This window comes from Pleurodeles waltl, chromosome 5, assembly GCF_031143425.1.
Source record: "Pleurodeles waltl isolate 20211129_DDA chromosome 5, aPleWal1.hap1.20221129, whole genome shotgun sequence".
In the NCBI taxonomy this organism is placed as follows: Eukaryota; Metazoa; Chordata; class Amphibia; order Caudata; family Salamandridae; genus Pleurodeles; species Pleurodeles waltl.
The window spans coordinates 1,149,077,532-1,149,090,146 of record NC_090444.1 but is presented as its reverse complement, the minus strand read 5'-3'; the positions used below and the strand labels follow the sequence as shown (position 1 = coordinate 1,149,090,146).

Below are 12,615 nucleotides of genomic sequence, written 5' to 3'. Positions count from 1 at the left end.
AATAAAATGTACTTCTCTAAATACTGACTACTATGAGTGATAATATGTTTAAAGTCAAACTAACACATAGGTGTTTCTGAACATAAAGCATATCGTTTATAACTTTACTACAATTTCCATAATGCAACAAGCATATAAATTGAGCTGTTTTATTAAAGTACCAGAAACAAAAACAATTTTTTTATAATCTCATGAATTTATGAAAATAGTATAAAATCTTCCCTTGCAATAGAGATGGTAGATTTGAGACATCTATGTTGCAAACACAAACAACACTCTCAGGCTCAAATGATGAGTTTTCATGGATGCTTGTGGTGGCTGTTCAGATGGTCCTCCACCCATCCAACGTGCCTCTGTCAAGCAACTTGAATTTTCTCTGGACATACTTACTGTTCTTTGCAGGAAAACATTCATAAAAGAGTCCACAGGTTCACACCTAACAAACACTCTCTTACTCTGTGTTACAAAACACTAGGAAGAGCCTGTATTTGAACACTTTCTCATAGTGATGCCATCATTCTGCTCCCAAAAAGCGTTTTTGCCTATTTGTGATTTCCTAATTCAGATTTGCATTTCTGAGATTCCATATTGGGAAATAACTAAATAGCAAATGCAAAGTTAACCGATTCATATGTTTGAGAATACTGATGTTAGAAATGGGGTCTCTAGCTGGCAGTCATTTTGCACCCTGTCCAAGTAGGGACCCTCACTCTAGTCAGGATAAGGGAGATACCTGCTCAGATAACCCCTGCTCACCCCCTTGGTAGCTTGGCACGAGCAGTCAGGCTTATCTCAGAAGCCATGTGTAAAGCATTTGCACATACCAAACAGTAACACAGTGAAAACACTACAAAAGGACACCACACCAGTTTTAGAAAAATAGCCAATGTTTAGCTATTTAAAACAAGACCAAATACGATAAAAATCTGACATACAGTAATAAAAATATGAATTCTGCATGATTTACTCAAAACTACAGTTCCTTGAAGTCAGTAGCTCCACCTGGGACTGTCATGGCGTCGTGATCAACAAAACCAACAGTTCAGGCCAGCCGCGGCGTCGTGGGCCAGCTACAGTGTCAGGAAGTCCTGCAAACAGTACCTTGGATTTGTAGGGTGCTGTGATCCTCACGGTGAGCTCCGGAGAGCGGCGTCGCTGACGTTGCGGTGTCGGTTCCAGAGTCGGTGCAGGAGTCGTCGGACCCTTGAAGTCATACGCTTTGCAGATCAAACTCTGGGCTGTTGAAGTCAGGAGCACTGGTGTGGATGGCGTTGGGGCTGCGGTGCGAAGCGGGACAATACAACTTGTGGTGCCCATAGGTCATGGTGCAGGCAGCGGCTCAGTGGCGGCATCCAGCGGCGTCGGTGAGACCAGGGCTGCGATGCGAAGCGGGGGCGGTGCAACGTGCGCTGTCCACAGGTCACGGTGCAGGCAGCGGCTGCGTCGTTGCTGAAGCGCTGTCGTCTGTAGGCCCAAGCCAGCGGTGCGGGACAGGACGGTGCTTTGTGACCCTCACAAGCGGTGTCCACAGGCCACAGTGCAGGCAGGGATGCCTGGTAATGACACTGGAGTCAATGGTGCTGGCGTAGGTGAACAGGACTGCGGTGAAGGACAGTGCTTTGTGCTCCTCACGAGCAGTGTCCACAGGCCACGGTGCAGGCAGCGGCGTCGGTGTCAGCAGGAGCAGCAGCGTCGGGGAGGCCCAGGCTGCGGTGTGAGCGGGCGATGCTGGATTGCGGGGCCCACAGGTTGCGGTGCAAGCAGCGGCTCGGTGAAGTCATCTGATGACAGCGTTGGTGAGACCAGGGTCGCGTGCAAAGCGGGGCAATGGGACTCCATGCAGCATCGGCAGGTCACGATGCAGGCCAGCGGCGTCGTTGGCGGCATCACAGTGGTTTCTCCTCTTGAACAGCACAAAACACACAGTTCCCAGTGCTGCAGGTTAAGTAAACTGAAGTCTTTGGTGTCCCTGAGACTTCCAACAGGAGGCAAGCTCTACTCCAAACCCTCAGAGCACTTTTTCAAGCAGGACACACAGCAAAGTTCACCCTTTGCACTCTTTTCAGGCAGAAGCAGCAACTGCAGGCCAGTCCAGCAAAGCAACACAGCAAAGGGACAGTACTCCTCTTTCAGCTCTTCAGCTGGGCAGAAGTTCCTCTTGATTCCAGAAAGATTCTAAAAGTCTGGGGTTTTGGGTCTTCTTCTTATACCCTGTTCTGCCTTTGAAGTTGGCAAACTTCAAAGCAAAGTCTCAAGTGTTTGCAAGATCCTTCCTTGTCCAGGTCAGGCCCCCGACACACACCAGGGGGTTGGAGACTGCATTGTGTGAGGGCAGGCACAGTCCTTTCAGGTGTGAACGACCACTCCTCCCTCCCCTCTAGCTCAGATGGCTCATCAGAATATGCAGGCTACTCCCCGCCCCCTTTTGGGTCGCTGTCTAGAGAAGAGGTGTGAACAGCCCAACTGTCAAACTGACCCAGACAGGGAATCCACAAACAGGCAGTCACAGAAGGGATCAAGCAAGAAAATGCATACTTTCTAAAAGTGCCATTTTCAAACAGACAATTTAAAAACCAACTTCAATAAAAGATACATTTTTACATTGTGAGTTCAGAGACCCTAAACTCCACATTTTTATCTGCTCTCAAGGGGAATCTGTGCTTTAAGGATATTTAAAGGCAACCTCCATGTTAACCTATGAGAGAGATAGGACTTCCACAGTGAAAACCGAATTTGGCAGTATTTCATTGTTAGGACATATAAAACACACTAAAACACACTAGTATATGTCTTACCTTAAACATACACTGCACCCTGCCCCTGGGGCTACCTAGGGCCTATCTAAGGGGTGTCTTACATGTACGAAAAGGGAAGGTCTAGGCCTGGCAAGTGGGTACACTTGCCAAGTTGAATTGGCAGTTTAAAACTGCACACACAGACACTGCAGTGGCACCAACGTTACAGGGCTACTAATGTGGGTGGCACAACCAGTGCTGCAGGCCCACTAGTAGCATTTGATTTACAGGCCCTGGGGACCTCTTTTGCACTTTACTAAGGACTTATCAGTAAATCAAATATGCCAATCATAACTAAACCAATCAACAGTACAATTTCTATAGGGAGCACTTGCACTTTAGCACTGATTAGCAGTGGTAAAAGTGTGCAGAGACAATAAACCAGCAAAAACAGACCTGAACAAATAGGAGGAAGAAAGCAAAACATTTGGGAATAACCCTGCAAAAAGGGCCATTTCCAACAACTGATCTTTTGTACATTAGGATTGGCGATTTCCTAATAGCAATTTGGATGAAATTACTACTTGGAATCGCTAAACAAAACGTATGTACATCTGGCCCTTTGTTCATGAATGTCTATCTGAATCTGGCTCTGCCAGACCCTTCTAAAAAGCTGTTTGCAATATTTAGATCCTCAACTAAGCCATCTAAGATGGGTCCTGCGTGAACACCATCAGTTGCCAGTTGTGATGACCTGGCAAACTTTTTTTCTAAAAAAAAGTCAGTGATATTTGTGCCACTGTCCCTGATCAGGATGGGAAACTCGCGAATGCAAATTAATCATCTTAATCCGAGATTTTGATGACAACCCTTCCAGCATTTCTATCCTATAAAAGAGGAGGATCTGGTGGGTTTAATGAATAAAGTAAAATGAGGTCTGCCTTGCGATGCTGCGCCTCTACATATTTTGACCCAAGCTGCTGAGGTTATTTACCACGTTCTTCAAGAAGTTTGGACCTCTCATTCCCAAGTGGCGTAGTTCCTTTATCATAGAAACATGGTGTGGTCAAACCTTTACTAAAAAAAACTATGGATATTCAATTACTAGAAAACTACAGGCTCATATCGTTGCTTCCTGGTTTGGGCAAGATATTAAAGAAGCATGTGTATTACCAACTGTCAGCATATCTAGAGATAAATGATCTGTTTCACCTATCACATACTAGCTTCCATCCTGGCCACAGCACGAAACCATTCGTGGAAGTTGTGGAGGACCTAAGAAAATACCTTGGATCATGGTGACTCAAACATTGTTATTCTATTAGACCTGAGCATAGCATTCAATACTTTATCTCATGCAATTTGTAGCAGAGATTATGAAATTTAGGGGTAACTAGTTTGGCCTTGAAATCACTAGCATAACTATAGCCCCCGCAGCCCTCGTGATGCTGGGGAGTGGGGCGGAGCTCCGGGGGGGCCCCTCAGCACAGTACACTGTGCTCGGGCTGGGGGCCCTGGACCTGAGAGCTCCTGAATGGGTGAGAGAGAGGGGGTCCTTCATGTACTTTGCAGAGGGGCCCTCTCATGTTTAGTTACGCCACTGCTTGCAATGGTTACCCTGTTTTTAGAAGAATGGGACTTCCAGGTGTATGACAAACCTTTTTATTCAGAGTCTTTTCCTATTAAGTGTGGGGTGCCACATGGTTTCTTGTGGAGCCCCACGTAGTATAATGTGTATGTAATCCACCTGCGGAGATTATGCAGTGTCAAGGTCTCTCACGATTTTTATATGCTGATGACAACCAGACTGTAATTTCTTTAGCTACTGAAAATCATTCAAAAGGTTCTGAACTTAAACCTTGTTTGACAGAGGTTGCAAACTGGATGACTTCTTGCTGTTTGAAACTTAAAGGACAAAATAACAGAAATGATGGTGGTCGGTAATGATCTCAACTGTTGGTCCCTGGTTTGCTGGCCAAACTCTTAAGGTACGCAGCCCCAACTAAAATCTACAGTAAAGGATTTAGGCATGTAGCTGGATAATACATTTTCTTTTGAGAGCTAGGTACGGAAATTAGCAGCTAGCTGCTTTGGTGTTTTGCGTGTGCTTAGAAAGATTCTGGAAATCCTACTTAACTCTACTCAAACGATCATTTTCCAGGCTTTAGTCCTCTCTCATCTGTACTATAGAAACGCTGTCTATCTGGGGTGTCCACAATATGTTTTAAATAGATTGCAGATTGTGCAAAATGCAGCAGTGTGTCTTCTACTAAGGAGACCTAGACACCTCTGTTTGAGGATCCCTGGCGATCTGGCACTGTACCCAGCACAAGATACGAACCTATAACCCAACAAGGATTTTGAGATCCTTTACTTCTCATCTGGCAATAATCCCTATACTGCAGAAAACTAGAAAGGTGTGGTGGCGGTCCTTTTCTGACCTGGCTTCCAAACTACACAACTACCTGCCCATCAGGCTAAAGATCAGCTCAGCTTCAGGAAGAATCTTAAGACTTGGCTATTTGTATAACTTGGTGAGTTCTGTGCCTGAAGTCTTCCAGTGCTGGGAGGCCTGACTCAGGTAGTCATGCACTTTATAAAATTCTCAGAATAGAATACAGAATAGAACATGTAGCGATGTGCAGTGCTGTGTGCATGTGCTGGGTGTATGTTTGCCTGTGAATGGTACAATACATGGAAGATTTTGGGTTCCATTTGGGGAGATCTAGGGCTGGCTGGCGGAGCATGAGGAGGTAGAGGAATCCCCCCGACAGATTTGTGGATGGCTGATTTCCTGTAAGCTGGGTGGAACACACACCGGCGGAGGAAGAGTCAGGCTCTTCACTACACTTCAAAGGGTGCTCTTTGATTCAGGGAGCGGTTACTGGAAAGGGCTTGGATACATCTCAGGAAAGAGATGGGACTGCTAAGAAAATCATCAAGTGTATGACTGGGGCCATCACCTTTTGATATACATATTAGTGTGGTTGACACCCAGTTGTGAGCCTGTAGTCATTCCCATTACTTGTGTTGTGGGGCTATCAGATCTGGAGCCACTCCTGCTGTGACAGACTCATTCTGAAGGAAGGTGACACCATATGTCAGGTGAGGCCATCATGAAGTGTACTGCTGTGTTGATTAGGCGTCACCCATGTGTGGAGTAAGGTCAGGGACTTTGTTTGCCAGGTGGGGCCACCAGAAAGGACAAGGACTGTTGCCTAGTTCAAGCCGCCACCATGGTGACCCGTGCAGACACCAAGCACCGACTGAGGACTGGAGCTGGAGCAACTTACCCTCTCTACACCTGTGGGATGGATCAGCGGAATGTACCATCTCACCTTAAGGAACTGCCGAGGACACCCAGCTGCTGTCCCTACAAAGCTACAAGGGTTACTCACCAAAGGCAGCTGCTGCAGCCTACGTGATTGAGACGCTCTTGGAGACTCAGGTTGTGCAATCCCTGCTGGTGGGGGTAAGGCTGATCAAAGGGCAGGAGGGTCCCAGGAAACTTGTCTGCTACATAAGGCTTTGACGCTGGAAAACTTTTGACTTTTCTAGAGAGTCAGTCTGGGACTCCTGAGACAACAATTGCTACAAGGCGTCTAACCTGAATGTCGCTCATAGTGAATGGGGTATAACCACTACCAGTAGTGAGAGGGAAGTGTGATTCAGGGACCTGCCTATTGAACACTAGAGCCCTGACCTCATGGGACAGAGTATTGCTTGTGTATGCTGTATTTCACTTTGTGTTCATATACAAATACTACTTTTGTCATAAAAGACAATATTTGAGTGGAGAATCATTTATTGCTGCTATTAAACTTGCTTTGAGGTGTGAGCCTGTGTTCACCCCCTGTAGCCATTCCCTCCCACCTCCAACCCCCAAATAGGGAAGCCTTGGACTGCTCAACACATGCTACCACTGTGAGACAAGTGCTGAAGAGGTACATGGGCCAGTTGCTTAGGATCCATAGTAGGTCGGGACCCGAGACATCAGGAGTAAAATGCATCAACCCTCACGATGCGCCAGTAGCTCGTGCTTGCCCTGTGGCCCTCTGAATGTCATTCCGAGAATAGCTTACACTTCTGACCACTGCTGTGGCACCCAACGGTGGCTGCCTAATCTTGCTTTATGGCAGCGCTGGTCTCCCATGATATGATCAGGCAACAAACAGGTTACACCAATCTGAAATTTTGAGGCCACATACAGCAGTTGAGATTTCATAATAAAAAAAGCATATTAATAAAGATGATGAAATTCCTCCACACAGGCTATAAAACTACAGACCGAAGAGTAAGGACCCTAGTACTAGGGAGCAATAAGCATCACAAAGTAGGCATGAATTAGAATCAAATATCAGTTTCAAATATATTTCAGACTAGCAATAATTTTGTCTCCAAACTTCATCTTGGAAATAAGTTTGTTGCACAACTTCAGTTTTCCAGTTTCTGAAAGTAAACACATTTTTTAACAAAACATGTTTATCCCAAAATAATGCTTATTCATTTTTAATAAAATACCTGTTTGGTCGCCAATTGTCAGTGTTTCATTTTCATCAGGTTCTCATGCGCATTTATTTCTCTCTCTCATCCCTCCAAATCACCGCTCACATGTGGCTGGGATTTCCACCACTATTATGTCAGAGCTGGCCAGGAATACCACAATATGCAAAGAATGGACACTGTTATGCCAGTGACACGTTATGTTATGTAAATACCAATTATTTCAAAAGCACCCACAATATGTTAAGGATGGCCACCATTATCGCAGGACAATCCTATGCAGGAATATCCAGAATTATGTTACAAATACCCACAATACATCAGGGATATTTACCATTATGCCAGTATCAGCATGTTGCTAGATCGCCGCAATTATGTAAAGAAAATAAAAAGTATGTCAAGTATGGGTATGGTTATGCCATTCCCACCAAATGCCATAGATTGCAACTATTTTTAGAAGAATGTCCATGTTCAGTAATGGTGCCATTATGCCACAAACATCATTAAACTAAGGATAGCCACAATAATGCAAGAACACACACGGTGTGCAAAGGACTGGTGCCATTGTGCATAGAGCCATAAAAAAGAGAGCATTAGGAAACAATACAAAATAGTCTTCATCTTCATCTAGCAATAACTCCAAAAGAAGAAAAGGATCCTAGATGGACAAAACCGGCAGTAATCATGAGATTTATCATGCTCCCTTTGGACTACGGTTGCCCACGAACATATTCTTCTTTTTTTTAGGTTTATGCCTTGGCCAACATTATGCCAGGGATAGCCACAACTATGTCATCAATGCCCATAGCATATCAAGGATTAGCATGACAATGCTAGAGCCACCTTATACCATTTATGGACAATGGCTGTGCAGCTTTTACCAGGAACATCACTTTGTCAGTGTCCAGAGAACATTCCAACAAAAACACATAGGCATCGCAGACAGCTGATCACACATTCTTTCTTTCAAGCATGCAGTCACCAGAAGTGGAAGGGGGTGGCATCTGTTGGGAATGACCAGGAGGACAGTGGTCTTAGCCAAGTCCCAGGCTCCGGGAACAGGTTTTAGCAAAGGTGGTGGGCTGTGGTGAGACTAGCACAAGGAGAATGTCACTAGGATAAACAGTGAAGTATACATGATAAGTCACTATGGTTGGTGAAGGGCACTCCCAGTAAAACATGTGCACTTCCCAATTACCCCAGCACCTTGTTAAACTGAACCAGAAGTACAGTGTCCATGTTTCTAACCAGAGGTTTTCGTAGTCTGTGTCTGTTTTGCCTTGGGGAGTTGCTTCTGTGAGTTGCTTCTGCCACCTGACCCTGAGGGCGATTGAGCTGGGTCTGATTCAGAGAGCTGAAAGTTCTTGTGTTAGATGCGTGCTAGCGGTGCTCCATGTCTTTGCGTCATGAGGAGCTGGGCATGCCCTATATTGAGGATAAAATAAATGATGATCCCCGCTATTGCTGTGACAGGCTATCTGGGCAAAAGAAACTGTTCCTTTGAATAATAATATAATGGATTGTTTGGCTTTGGATGGGGCCCCTAATATCCAGTGGCTTACTTATGTTAAATCGATGTTGGAGCAGATCTGACTTTTAGAGCTGTCCACCTCCCCTAATACCTGTAGCTCCTTTTCCAAAAAGAGTTTGAAAGAAGTTTGTGGCATGGAGGAGGTTGATTCGCATATATAGGCAAATTCCCTATCAGGAAGGGATTCAGCCCTATTTGTGTGAGATACAGAATAGGCAGAACCGCTTTATTCTCACGAGGTTTCACTTCAATTTAATTCCCATGATGGCAGGTTTTCCCCCCCAAGTGTAATTTGCATACTGATTTAGCTCTCTGCCCTTGTGATGGTAGCTCTGTGCGGACAACCTTACATATTATGTTTTTATGTCCTTTGTATCACACTCCTAGAGGAAAGCTCCTGTGCTGCTGCTCAAGGCTATGAATCTTCATCATTGTAAGCCAGCACTGTCATTTTTACAGCAGCTGCAGTCACCTTTGGTATTCTACACTATTGCAAATGTTATTTGGCAGGTGGTGTTTTTATGAAGAAGTTTGTCCAGTTGATTTCCGCCATTGATTCTTTTTTGTTTAGCTGATTTTTTTTTATGTTAAGAAAGTTTCCGCTTTTTAGCTGTTTTTACATATTTTATGTACTATTTATCATTAATTGTTTTATCTGTGATGTGCTTTTATGTTGCTGAACTGCAGCGAATGAGGCTTTTTTTCACTTGACTTGACAGTGGAGTGCCTCAGCTGAAAGGGAAAGGGGGCTCTCCTTTCTTGCGGAGTCAAGAGAGGGACAGAGAGCTAAGGAAGAAGCCAGCCTTTTTACCAGAGTGTGTGCTTCCTGAAAGAAATATAAATGTCTGCAATTGGTTAATCAAAACATCTAAAGGCTGCTGGGAAGCCAGTGTTCACCTTAAATTATGGAGTCACTTGAAAATTCATGGTGACAAATATTTCTTCCTTTTCAGCTGAGTTTTCAAGTGTGTCCTTTTAAACGACAATTATAAAAATGTTTGTGCTCTAGGTACAGTCTAATTTCTTATTACCAATATACTTTTGTACACTTTGTGACAGCCTATATTATACTGTGTGCAATGCAAGTTTAAAATAATGACTTGCATTTTCACAGTGCTTTCTATCACAGTCTGGAACCTTCTAGAAGTAAAAATACAAGTTACTATTCTCCACTGTCCAGCCAGAATTCAGTTCTCTGGCTCTCTGGATACACACACAGATGTCTGCAAGAGATTGCACTAACCAATGGAGGTTTCATAACGTAAAATAATACATTTTTCACTGATTAGTTTAGCTTGCATTTATTTTCATTTACGGTGGGTGCATTATTTTACATGCAAAGACCCACAAAATAGTTTTATTTAGCCGCGCCTCTCATCCCAGCTCCTGTTCACTGTGCTGTCTCAAGAAAGACCTAAAGAGCCAGTGTGCGGAACTACACAGGTTACTATCCCTCAAAATAATGGCACTCAGTACAATGGTATAGACAGTAAATTCACCACACGATCTATTCATTGGAACCCCTGCAACTTCATTCTGTGAGTGATCTGAGAAACAGTAACTTGATGCCACCATTTGTTTCTCTACACATTGTCAGCGTGTTGCACATTTAGGCCACTGAATGTTAAAGTCCAATGCATCTGAGAGAATTGCTGGGATAGGGCTCGCTGATGCTATTCCCAGGTGGTGGATGTCCTGTATTTTCCAAGACTTTGTATAAATGCAGGAACATACATTCCTTCAAGTGTGGCTGCTTTTCATTTGGTTTCCTGTTCTCATGGCTGTCATTTATTGAAACCTGGGCCTTGAGTTTAACAAACCGTTTAGGTCCATTTCAACTCCTCTGTTGCAACTCCTGTGATTTACCAAATCAAGTTTTCAGGATGTGTATCTAGATACGTGAGGTCAGTGAAGGCGCTCTCTGCTTCTTGATGATTTCTAAAGTTACACTTCTAGAATAGGCAAGCAGATTCCACGCTTGGAAGAGGCCTTGTTTTTCCCCTTCAAATATATACGAAACAGGGACCGACCCATATAGCCAGAACTGAACCTGGACCAAATTCGAGAACAAACGGAATGGCCACGTGGGTCAAACTAATGCTACGATCTACTAACCCAAACCTAACCAATCATCAATGGGTATAGTAATATATTATTCAATGATTCAAGACCCACTCTAATTATAAATGCAGTGTATTATTCCTTCAACATCAAGCAGCGTCTTTCAAAGTCTAGTGCAGACAGTGCAAGGTGCATGAAGTGTCACAGAGTGGGATGGGGTCAGTGAGACTGCTGAACCCACCACACTCTGTGACGAAGTGTCACTAATTGACACTCGCACAGGGCGCTTCAGGGCTTAAACCTGAAGCGCCCAGGGCGAGTGTCAATGGGTGACGCTTTCCTCGTCACCCAGGGGAGGGCCTCGAGGCACCTTTGCTGAGCCGAGGAGGTCACGCCCATAGGAGCTGTGACCTCCTCAGCCCAGCAAAGTTCAGCTCAGGCAGCCAGGAGTCTGCGCAAATCGCACATGGCTCACTCCTGGCTGTCTGAGCTGAAAATGAAGAGTGTCTGTCAGGCTGGCCTTTGTTCAGCCTGACAGACACTCTTCCTGAGGGGCAAAAGGTGGGAGGGCGTGGCCCCTCCGCCCTATAGGACGGGCCGCGACTGATGCCTTTTCCGGTGGTTAGCCCTCCTCCAGCGCAGCGACCAAATACTGAAAACATACAAGGCTTTGTTTTCCGCTTGTTTTTTTCTATTTAATTAGGCAAAAAAAGTCTGGTTGGGAGTTTACAACTGCTAATAGCTCTAACTCGGAGAAATGCGAGACCCGTTACATTGCAAATGCTTGTTCTTTGTGCATTATACCCTTGTTGAATAAGCCCCCAGGTAGTTCTGCCCTGGGAAAATCATGTTTTTACACTTTTTTGTATCATGCCAGCATTTCACCTCTCTGACACTCGGAGAGCCATACTAACAACTTATAGGAGAAAGAATGATGGCTCCATTCGAGTTATAACTTGTTGACTGTGGTAGCTGTCACTTCCTGCCATGCCACAGTGGCCAAAGATGAGTAATGTCACTTCCTGTGATGCCAACTGTTGTTCATAGGGACGTGTCGTGGCAATTCTTCAATCCTTATAACTTTGGTATTGCAAATAGTTTTTTGACAGTCACGTTAGTCAGTTACATGGAAATAATACAATCATCTTCTGTGCATAGATGAGAGTAAATACCAACTGTACCTTTTTCGGTGGATCCTGTGTGTAGCCAAAGTATATCCACATGGAAAGGCGTTTATAGAAACCGGCACTTACATGATGTTGTGCTATGCAGAAATGATGCTCTGGGTATTGCAGCACGCGCTTACGTGTTTTGTAAGTTCTCCCCCAGAAATCTCTGTGAAGCCATTGTACTTAGCCTATATATTTTTTTAAAAACTGTGCTATGAAAGGCTAGACGGATTCTACCCATTCCGCCTCCAGCTGCCCCCACAAAAAATATGAGCCTAGAGATAAAACACAGCTCTTTTTCGCTGCAATACTGGACTACTGATAAAACGTTTCCTAGGGCTACACAGTGCAGTCCTGTCCTGGGTAGCAGGCTCTCCTCATCCTATGTCACTCTCATTCCTCTGGAGACACCCGGGACTGGGCTAGGAGAGTGCGTGGAAGCACTACGACACCCAGCTGGGTTTGCACGCTTCTCCTCAAACATGACAGGCATTTTACAGAATCTAGATTTGTCGAGGAAAATCCCCGTCACTGAGAAAGTTCACTTGCCGCTTTTTTTTTTAACCGGGAGCTGATTATTTAATTCATCCTAAGTGCTCGATTCCTGAAGGGTTTT

The 12,615-nt window shown here is 44.7% G+C and overlaps 1 long non-coding RNA gene across 3 annotated transcripts in view; it reads right to left on the bottom strand.

Moving 5' to 3' along the window:
• The window catches only part of LOC138296336 (uncharacterized), a 128,795-nt gene that overhangs the window by 79,035 nt on the left and 37,145 nt on the right, over positions 1-12,615 (bottom strand). Inside the window, exon 2 of one of the 3 annotated variants that reach the window (XR_011203810.1) lies at positions 7,257-7,381. The exons of the other annotated variants lie outside the window; for them this stretch is intronic. This is a non-coding gene — a long non-coding RNA (uncharacterized lncRNA). The remainder of the gene's footprint in view (positions 1-7,256; positions 7,382-12,615) is intronic. 3 annotated transcript variants of the gene reach the window in all.